Consider the following 10,761-nt stretch of genomic DNA (forward strand, 5'->3'; position numbering starts at 1 on the left):
ACTGTCTTGTGCACCTCTATAGCACTGTTTTGTGCATCTTCTTAGCATTGTTTTGTGCATTCACTCTGCATCACATTGTCTTGTGCACACTGTGTTTTTGTATCACTCGCACTGTCTTGTGCACTCTCGGGTCTACGAGACCTTAAATCCTCTAAAGGTGCAATTCCTTTTTTGCATAAATCCTGAATTATCAAACCGGCTTTGCGCAGCGTATAAGTCCAATTTTCAAATCGGCTTCGCGTGGCGTATAAGTCCAATTATCAAAATCGGTTAACAACAACAGGTGTGCCTATCTGTTCACACCACCCAAATCGGCTTCGCGTAGCGTATAAGTCCAATTATCAGACCGGCTTCACGTAGCGTATAAGTCCAATTTTCAAATCGGCTTCGCGTAGCGTATAAGTCCAATTATCAAAATCCTCTTGCATATCATTTGCATCTTGCCCCTGAACTATGTTGGTTTGATTCCTTGCAAAAGGATACGTAGGCAGCTTGTGGGCCCAACCATTTATTTATTTGTATTTTTTTTGTTTGTCCAAGTCTTCGGCCTTATCAAAAATGAGTCGTCTCTAGACTTTGACATTCACTCCCGTCACTTTGTGACTTTCGAGTTCTGTCAAAGAGGGGCAACTGTAGATACCTCATTTTTGACCGGCCTTAAGACTTGGGCGTTACTGATGGTTTACTTGGTGATGAAAGGTGTGCAGGGCAAAGGTTCAATTTCTTTGGCAAGAAGAGAGTCAAATCCCAACTTCACACCCCTTTTTGGATCAAAACTATTTTGAATGGTTTGTAGACCTTAAAACCCTCTCTTTCAAAACATTTTTGAAAATAGGTTCCTACGATTTCCCGACGCTCGCATTTTGTTAAATGTCGCGTTTTTTGGTAAACCGAGCAAGGACAAAGTTAAAATGAATGAAAGAGAGTTGAAATCTTTGAAAAATCTTTCAAAACACCTTGCTTAAGGGTTTGAAGTTGAAGGAAAGAGGAGAAGAGGGAAGAAACCAAATTGGAGAAGAAGATAGGCATGAATCGCTAAGAGAGGGACGAGCAGTCCTCGCTAAATCAAGCCTATCTATCTATGCACTTGGAGTTAAGGTATGAGGCCATCACCGTTGGAAAGGAGACTTTTGGGGCTTCATTTTGCACTCAAGAATCTCTTAGAGCCGAGTCCGGATGGGGGAGATATGATTGGTTGAAGTTGGGCATCATTTCGGTTGAACTTTTATGCAAGGCTGCCACCATTGGAAAGCTTACTTCTGGAATTTTTATGCAAGGCTGCCACCATTGGAAAGCTTACTTCTGGCGCTTCAGTTTAGGCACAAGAATGACCTGAAAAGGAGTTCATATGAAGGAGTTATGCCCATTTGAAGTTGCACCTGCAGAGCAGAATTTGCTACTGGCCACAAATATGTGCTATCGGCCCCAAAAGTAACATACCGGCCAAAAAAGTAGCAGGCCAGCACTAAAGATGGCCGGCCGGCCAGAAGTGCCCAAAACTCATATTTTTGACAGATATTTCATCTCCAGCTGTTTCCAGCAAGCTCCAGCTGTCCTATAATCAGATATTTTCGACCAAAAGCTGCTTTGTGCTATATATGAACCTATATCTCCCATTTTGCAAAGGAGAACTTCCTAAGCAAGTTTTGGATTTCTCACTCTAAAAGGTCCTCTCTCTCTAGAAATTTTAGACCTAAAAACTTCTGCCTCTCTCTCTAGAGCCTCTCTCCATTGCCCTTTTGTGCATAGAAGTCCATAGAGGTAGAGAAATACTTCTTGTTTGCATATACATCCTTCATCAAAGTTAACCCCCATTGGGCTGAGGTTCTTGGAGGATGATTTTGAGCTTTAAAAGTTGGTCTTAGCTTAGATTTTGGGCTGGTTTTGCAGCTGTGCATCAAGGGTAACATCTCTCTCCCTTTTAGTTTGTTTTGCATACTAGCTTTGCCATAAGTTTTTGAACTACTTTGAGGTTGTTTTTGGGGTGGTGTTGAACTACAAAACCCTTGTTTTTCCTCTGTTTTTCAGTCCTAAAAGTCTTGGTTTGTGCCTTGGTTGGCTAGGGGGTTGTCCTCCATTTTGCTCTTTGGCTTGTAAAGCCTTTTGAGCCAACTTCCTAAGCTTTTGAAACCAACATTTCGTGGCCTTTTAACCACTGAAATCCAGAGGATTTACAGTGGTAAAAACCCTATTTTGAAGGCCCAAATGGGTGGGGGTTGCCCCCCTCCTCTTGTCTTGTTAACTTGTGTTGATGGCCCTCCAAAAGAGCATGCGTTTCTACTTCTTGGAGGCTTTGTTTAGCCTCATTTTTGTGACTTTCCAGACCTGCCATAAATCTGTTTTGGGCTGTCTTGCTCATCTCTTGCATGCTTATTGCACTTGTAGTGTAAATCCCCTTTGCTAGCCTTGTTAGCCTACCAAAGTAGCATGTTTGTTAAGCATGTATGTGCTCCATTTCAGCATGTTTTTGGTCATTATTTAGCATGTCATAACTCTGTCTAAAGTTGGTTTGATAGCCTCTTGCATGTATCAAGCACTTGTAGTGCATTTCCATGAAATTGCCTTAACATGCTTTGTGCTTTGAGCCTTGTTTTTAGCATGATTTTGGCTTGACCCAAAGAAGATTTTAGCCTTGTTTTACCATGCTTAAGGTCTGTTTGGTGTTGTTTTGGTCATGCTTGCATTGTTTTGTATAGCCATGGTTCAACATAGCTTGTTGGCTTTGAATGTCCAAGTCATTAGTATGCACTATTAGGACTATTCTTATGATTTGGCATCATTCCATATGATATATCAGTGCATATTTCATGGTCATACACTTGTATTTGTCACTCCTTTATTGCTTTGAAGAGTTGTTGTTTTGTGCTTCAAGAATGGACCATTGTGCATGCCTTTATGCTTAGGCCTTTAGGATGCCATCTCAGTAGGTTTTTGGGCTTATTTTGACATGCCATAACTCTGATTTTCATTGGTTAAGCCATGCCATGTTTGGTTGTAATAGGTGTAGTGTAACACCCCTTTGTTGGCCTTGCATGCCTCATGTTTTGTGTTCACCTTTCTAGCATGTTTTGGCCTCATTCCATGCATGTTCTAGGCTTGTTTTGGTCTACCTTCGGACTATTTTGGTTCACCTTGGCCCTTTGGGGCTTGGTTGATGTGGCCTTGGTACAAGCTCCTTGGCTAGCTTTGAGCTTTAAGTCCATTAGCATGCTATGCTTATCCTATGTGCATGATTCGACATCACTCTTGACATGATTTTAGAGCTTACTTCATTGCCACATTATCATGATTGTCCCCCCTTTGCTCATGTTTGGGTGTTGTGTCCTTAAGCCTTAATTCTTGGGCCATTGCATGAACATGTTTGTCTTGCATTTCATGTCACCAATTCATTACTTCGGCCACTGATTTTGGCATGCTTGAGAGCTACCCATGTTAGTGTAAGTCCATCTCACCATGTTGTTGCATGCTTGTTTCATTTTGCATGTTGTTGCATGCTATACATGTTCACATGTTTGGGTTGTATGCCTATTGCCTATTGCATGCTTGTGTTGCTTTATTAAGTTCATCATGCATGTATTACATTGGTCTAAGTATACTTGCCTTTACATGTTATTAAATGTTAGTCTATTGACATGTTGTTGCATGCTCATCCATCTTGCATACTTGTTAAGTTACATGCTTGGTTGCATGCTTGTCTTTGCATATTGTTATATGCTAGTTGCCTTGTATAGCATTGTTCCTTGCATGCTCATGTTGCATTAGTTTGCTTGCATGCTTAGGTTGCATAGCATTGTGTGTGCATCCCTTGCCTCTTGAATCAATCATGATAGAGGTTGGGGCCCTTATGTGTTTTTGTGCATTTCATTTGATATCAAATTGCACACTTGGTGCCTTTGGCCATCATGCATTAAAATGCGTGATTGGTAGCCCGAGGGTCGAGAACTAAACCCCCTTGAGTTCATAGCATGATAGGGAGGGTGGTCGTGCATACATTGTCTTGTAAATTCCTAGTCATGCACTGTCTGTCCTCTGCTGCAGCAAAAACAGAGTTCTTCAGGAACAGATGGCCGGTCGACCCTCTTCAGTGCCAGTCAGCTACCAGAGTCCAGTCGATGGCCCCACTTTTGGTCGGTGACCATTTCCCAATGGCTGGTGGTCCTATCTTTTGGCCGGTGACATCCCACAATACTCAGGGAGTAATTCAGAGGCATCTCAAGGATTTTCACAGTTCTCAGAGGTGCAGAACAGTGCAAATAGAGGCAACATGTGGCATGGCAACGGGTTTCCGAGCGAGGCGAATTGAGCATGCATGCATTTGACCCTCTTCCCGAGGCAGCTTTACTACTTTAGTAGCTTAATTAATTTGTTAATTAATTAAGATTTTGTAATATTTAATTAGCTAGAGTAGTTAATTATTTATTTGGTTTGTATTATTCTTTTAGCCTCTTCGAGAGAGGGCGAATTTTGTAATAAGCGTGCGTGTGTGTGATGCATGTCTTCCAACCCCACGTCTTTCTCCTTTTTACTTACCTGCTTTCAATGGTTTGTCTTAGGGCACGTTTCAATTAGCATACTTACGATAGCATGTTTGCATACATTCATTCGTATTGCACGCACCGGGCTCGGCGCATCATACTAACTGCATTGTATTTCAATTCCTGCTTGAATACATGTATCAAGTTGCATTTCACATGACATTTTAGAATAGCCGAGACTATCTTAGTTGCATTTTGTATGTATTGCATTAGCCATTGCTAACATGAACTAGGATCATGCATTTGATTACTAACTAGTTTCCTGTTTTGCCTCGGAGTACTAGGTAAGCATTTATGCTTTAGCATCTTGCATGTGTGTGAGTGTTAACATGACAGCATGCTTGCCATGAGGCTAATTGCTTATGTGATTTAACTGCCTGAATTCCTGTAGGTGAAGGTTGGGTTGCTTGAGTTGGAATAATTCGTCGAAACCCGTGTTTTAGCCTACTTGCGAGTAGCAAACTTCAATCCATTTTCAAAACAAACGAATATGCGATGCTTTGTTCCAATTTAGGCAATCCAGTCTATACTTGTATGTTGTGTGCATTACATAGTAATTCTAGGCTAATAAACCGGAATAAGAGCACATGTGTTTTCAAAAACTCGATATCATGCTTAGTAGTGGCCAATCCTTGATCGGGCGAGCGGGGGTGCTCATGAAATGACCTTCCCCAATCGTACCCAAGTTCCCGAGCCGAGGCAACTTTGGTGATGATGGACACGTGGCCTTAGGCAACGAGTTAGGGTTTCCTAAATCCCTCTAAAATAAAATATTTAGGTGGCGACTCTGTATCTGGCAATGCAGTCCATGTTTGGCACTTCTTTCTTAAAAATCTGTTTTCCAAAAACGATTTGTCGGATTTGAACTCTTTGGTGATTTATCGGTCTTGCATTGTACTTTGTGAAACTAGATTCAGAACCGTCGCCTATTTGAGTCCAAATTGTAGCACGAGGCCCTCAGGGCGCGTCTACAGATGTCTACAGCGGTGAATATGAATCACCTTTTGGTGAGTTTTGTAAAGAACATGGAATAATTCATCAAACCACCACTCCGTATTCATCTTAGCAAAATAGAATTGCTAAGAAAAAAAATAGGACTTTAAAAGAAATGATGAATGTCATGTTAATAAGTTTTGGATTACCTCAGAACTTATTGGGGGAATCAATACTTTCTGCTAATTATATTTTTAATAAAGGATTTGGAAAAAAAAATGAATCAAACACCTTATGAAATGTGACATGAGAGAGTACCATCCTACAAATACTTAAAAGTGTGAGAGTGTTTGGCTAAAGTGGCTATTCCTAATCCTAAAAAGACTAAGATGGGTCCTAAAACTATTGATTGCATATTCATTGGTTATGCCAAGAATAGTAGTGCATATCGATTTTTGATTCATAAATTAGAACATTTCGAAATGTATGTAAATACTATTATTGAATCTCAAAATGCATCATTCTTTGAACATATATTTCCAAATAAGACTGGACAAGAGACTAGTACTAACAAAAGATTTTATGATGCTATTACTAATCAGGATCAAGTACAAGAACAAGAGATAGATCAAAATGAGGAAGAGAAACCTAGGTGTAGTAAATGTGCTATAACCTCAAAATCTTTTGGTCTAGATTTTCTAACATTTTTGTTAGAAAATGAGCCTTTAACTTTTAATGGACGAGCTAGCCAAGCCTCTTCCATTCTAAAAGGATGATTACTACTGATGAAATGACACCAAATAAAGATATGAGGAGGGGGCAATGGTTTGAGCTGGTTCTAGGGAGGTGTTGTACCCATGCTTCTTCAAAACACTTTCTCCAACTCACATTGCATAGCACTCAATCTGGACACTCTTTGATGTTTGCGGTCCTTCTTCTTCCATTAGTCTAAGTAAACCGAGGTCCCGCAATGCTCAAATCAGTGAGTTGACATGCATCAATGCATTGTGTAAAGTTATCATATTTGCATCGACTTGTTGGTGAGCCACCCTGTTCAGCTACATCATTCAAATCTCCCACAACCAACCAAGGTAAAGGGAACCCTAGAGCGACACCAGCTAGATAATCCGAAAGCTCCAAATGTGACCTGGGATTAGGGCTAGGATATAAAGCATTAAAGAGCCAATCAATCTCATTCTTTCGGCGGACAATAACACTGAGGGCTTGCATATAAAGGGGGAAGACCTCAACTTCCACTAGGTCATCTCTGAAGAATGGCCAAATACCTCTAGAAAAGCCCATTGCTTCAACCTTCGACTGGCTGAAAAACGAGTGCGACGTAAAATTGGTTAAACACGTATGCTTTGAACTTTAGTCTCCAACAGGACCAAAATAACAGGATCATGAGAACAAACCAAATCACAAATAGTTCTCATCGTGTCAACACTTCCTGCCCCTCTGCAATTCCAAACATGAATCTTTATTGGATCAACTAAAATTTTCTGGCTAAAAGCTTGGCTACAGATCCATCTCGGCTGACCCACATCGAGTAGCCCCATCCTCTGAAAACGACTTATCTCTCTCATTTCCAAAGTCGATAGAGACGCTATCATTTTGAATTCCTGGTTCATTTGCTCTTTGAGTTTGAATCCGTAAAACTTGAATGTGGATCTGATCCACTCTATAATTGGTGATTAGATATGGTCTCATTATTAGGTGGCTGACCTGAAAAACCAATGAGAGAACATTTAGGTAAGCCATAGAAGGGAATTGAGGGAGACCTGTTGGTGTAGGGGGGATATAGATGGGGGTTCTGCTGCCAAGGCTTGTCCATATTCCGTAGCAATTACTAACTTCCCAGCCAAAAAGGACTAGAGATGAGGGAAATCGGTAAAGGATGCGTTGGGAAATAGATTAAAGGGAGTTATAGATGTTATTTGATTAAGGTCGGGAGTTGCTCGATTTGGGTGAGAAAGGTCTTAGGAAAGGGCATGAGAGGGAGGGAGAGGGGTGTTTGCAAATTCCTTCTAGAAGAATCAAGATTGGTTTGAGGGGTAGCCAAAATCCCACTCTTCTAGGCTAAGTGTTTGGGTTGGGAACCAAATTTCTTCGGCTTTGGACCCAAAGACAAGGGGCTTTGGCCTTCTAAATTAATCGTTTGGGTTAAGGTGGTTGGCCCACTTGTGCCTTTCATTTTCATCGCTTGGGCTGAGGTGTTTGACCCAATTGCGTTGAAAGGAGCCGAACCATGATCATCGGCTAGGGTCCAAAAGTGAGTACCATGGTGGCGATTCCTTTCTTCTATCATTCCCTTCGATAGTGGAGTACGTGAGAATGTACCCTTTGTTGCACGATTCGTTCCTTTACCTAACTATGTACGACCTAACAGATTAGTGCCATGTGGAGATCTACTCGCTTCCCTTAATTGAGTTTTAGCAATTAGGGGTGTTCGCGGATCGGTTTTGTGCGGTTTGCGGTTCGGTTTTGACCCGCCCGCATCTATGCGGTTTGGGAAAAAGTCAACCCGCAACCGCCCGCAATGCGGTTTGCGGTTTATGCGGATAGGGTTTGCGGATGTGCGAGCGGTTGCGGGCGGTTTGCGGTTTACACTTTTTTCTTTAAAAATTAATTTTTGAGTTTTTTTTCCCCATCGAATTTAGGCATCAGATTCATTTTATATATTTGTGATTATTTGACAACAATTTTCTGATGAGCTTACAAATAAAAATTGAATATCAATGCATTAAATGAAAGTACTTAAAACAAAGAGACCCTACACTAGCATTTTTGCCATGAAAAAAATGTATATCAATGCATTAAAAAATATATATCAATGCATTAAAGGTTGTACGCAATTAGAATTGTCAGTTCAGTAATCAATAATCAAACTAAAAGCTCTATCGACTACCAGAAGGGAAATTTTATTAGAAAAAAGTGGATGAGTCACCAATGAAAATATATAAGAAATCAAGTTTAGGACTTGATAATTCTACGGCATTAAGAAAGTTGAGAAATACTTAAAAATAAGGATCCTAGTGTCATAGAGAATATAATGGGGCTCCTGTTAAAGTTACAAAGTTGGTATATAAAAAAAAATAATAATAACAATAATAATTAAAGTGCGGGCGGTTTTTGCGGGTTGCGGGTTTAAACCGCGACCCGCCCGCAACCCGCAAATTTGTTATATTTCAAACCGCATCCGCCCGCATTATATTTGCGAAACCGCCCATTTATATGCGGATTGGGCGGGTTGGGCGGTTTGAGCGGTTCGGATAAATCGTTGCCCACCCCTATTAGCAATCATCCAGGGGCTAAACCTGTGACGACCCCATCAGGTATATTAATTAGTATTTAATTAATTAAAAAAATTTGAATATAATTGTCTATTATTCTGATTTAATTTAGAATTTATAAAAATTTCGGAGGCTGATTCGTATAATATTTTATTGAGGATTTAATTTGGAATTAGAAATTGAAAGCTTAGATGGCTCAAGAGAGTATAATTGGTGGATTGAATTATTTTAATTTCTAGTATCGGGCCATATGGGAGTTTAATTGAATATTTGATTTAGTTTAGTAAGATTAAGATTTAATCTATTGGGCCCGAATTGGAGTTAATTAAGTTATGAGAATTGAGAATTATGATTATTATGAATTAAATTTAATTATAAGATGTTCAATTGAATATGTAATTTATCGACGAAGATTTTGAAGTTTAATCTGAAATTGAAAGCCTTAATGATTTAAGAAAACAAAATTAGGATGGAAATAAGTTTAATTTAATATTTGGAGCCTTTTGAGTGTTTGATTGAAAATCTGATTTAGAATGATAAATTTAAATATAATTAATTGGGTTCTAAGGGAAATCATATTAGACTAATTAAATTATGTGGGATTTGAGATTAGTTATAATTAATTAATTATGTGTTAATCAAGATTTATTAAGAATAAGTGTTATTTGATTAACTTAATCTTAATCATAAAATTGAATTATGGACTAAATTAGAATTGAGGGTGTAACTGGGTGTGGGTGTGGGTGTGGGTGTATTGAGAAATCTGTGTGTGTATGCGAGTGATGTGTTGGAATTCAAAGAAGAGTGCACGTGTGCTGGTGTGGTGTGAAGAGGTGTTGTGTGTGTAAGTGTTATGTGTTGGTGAGTTATAGATGAGTTGTTCATTTAGTTGTGCTGAGAGTTCACTTTAGAGAGAGAGAGAGAGAGAGAGAGAGAGACCAACTCTAGAGAGAGTGAGTTCCAAATTTTGAAGAGAAGAAGTTTGTTGGAGAAGCTGAAAACTTGGCTAGAACTCTTCAAGCTAAAGACTCTACGTAAGATTTTAGTCATTAATTCTTGTAAAGGAATCATCTAAGGGTTGAATTCGTGAAGTAATTCGGACGTGAAGTAATTCGGATTAATTACATGAAATTTGTTAAGAAATGTCAAGAAGATGACGAATAGTAAACTAAGTTCACATCCATGGCTGCATATCTCATGTTTCATCATTTTGAACTTGGTTTTGAAGATCTTGCATAAGATAAGAGTGTATATATCTTGCATGTTTTCAAAAAAATTTATGGCTCACATGCTTAATTTTATGTTTTGAAAATCAAGAAGAAATAGAATTAGTTGGATAGTGTTTTACACATGCATCATGGATTTTAGAGAATTTAAGATGATCAATTTAATGTTTTGAAGTGATGGAAGAATTTTATAAAAATCAAGTTTATGGAAATTTGGGGTTAATCTTAAAGTTAGGCAAGGTCTTAATTTTATTATGAAAGATAGGAATTGGTTTAATTTTAATTTTGAATCCATGCATGTAATTCAGTTTAAAAGTTTATTCAAATTAAACATATTTTGAAACATCTGTGATTAAGTTTTGGGTTAAAAAGTATGAGTTTTTGAAGAATGAACTTTAATTTTATATTATAGGAGTTTTGATGTAAATGGTTTAAAATTGATCAAGTTTTTCTTAATTATTTAAGAGTTTGTGTATTTTTAGACAAGCCATGTTTAAACCTAAGTTTTGGAATTATATTTTGAAAGTTTAATTCATATTTTAGAACTTATGGGTTTGAAATTGGGTTTTCGTATGGATGAAATGAATTACATTCAAATTTGGACAAATTAAGAAGGTTTTTGTATTGAGATTTGGAAATTAGTCACGTGTTCATTTTTATTAATGACATTACATGTTTAAATTGAGTCATGCATGAATCTAAATTTGAAATAAATTTTCAATGCTAAATCTTCAGTTTTGAAACTCAAGGAATTTGCAAACTACTCGAGCGATC

This window comes from Camellia sinensis, chromosome 5, assembly GCF_055761805.1.
Source record: "Camellia sinensis isolate YWXY chromosome 5, ASM5576180v1, whole genome shotgun sequence".
Taxonomy (NCBI): Eukaryota; Viridiplantae; Streptophyta; class Magnoliopsida; order Ericales; family Theaceae; genus Camellia; species Camellia sinensis.